Genomic DNA, 620 nt, shown 5'->3' with positions numbered 1-620 from the left:
CGTAATTCTTGGTTGGAAATTTTTCTCTTTCAGTGTTTTATATATACCATTCCAATGTCTTCTTGCCTGCATGGTTTCTGTCGAGAAATCCGAGCTTAGTCTTACTGGTTGCCCCTTGTAGGTAACTTTTCGTTTTTCCCATGCTGCTCTCATGAGTCTTTCTTTGTCTTTGGTTTTGATGAGTTTGATAATGATATGTCTTGGTGATTTTCTTTTGGGTCTATCCTGTTTGAGTTCGTTGGACTTCCTGAATGCATATATTCTTCTCTTTCATCATATTAGGGAAGTTCTCCAATAAATCTTGGACAGTTTTCTCAGTGGTTTTATTATTCTTTTCCTATTCTGGAATTCCAGTGACACGTTGGTTATTCCTTTTGATGGTATCGCATATGAACCTTAGTCTTCATTTTGTTTTTGTCTTTTTTCTGATTGATCCCTGTGTTAGACTGGGTTCTCTATAGAAACAAAAATCAGCAAAGCTTATATGTGAATATACATATATATATCTATAGAGGGGGTTGGAGAGAGAGAGAGAGAGAGAGAGAGAGAGAGAGAAAGCCAGAAAGTCCAAAGTCCCTGGAGGAAATGTTGGGCTGGAGGCAGCCTTAGCTTCCGCAACC

Source organism: Orycteropus afer, unplaced genomic scaffold (genome assembly GCF_000298275.1).
Source record: "Orycteropus afer afer isolate SDZICR_OR568_19922 unplaced genomic scaffold, OryAfe1.0 scaffold00298, whole genome shotgun sequence".
Lineage (NCBI taxonomy): Eukaryota > Metazoa > Chordata > Mammalia > Tubulidentata > Orycteropodidae > Orycteropus > Orycteropus afer.
The sequence above is the reverse complement of the archived record's forward strand: the minus strand, read 5'-3'. Positions refer to the sequence as shown.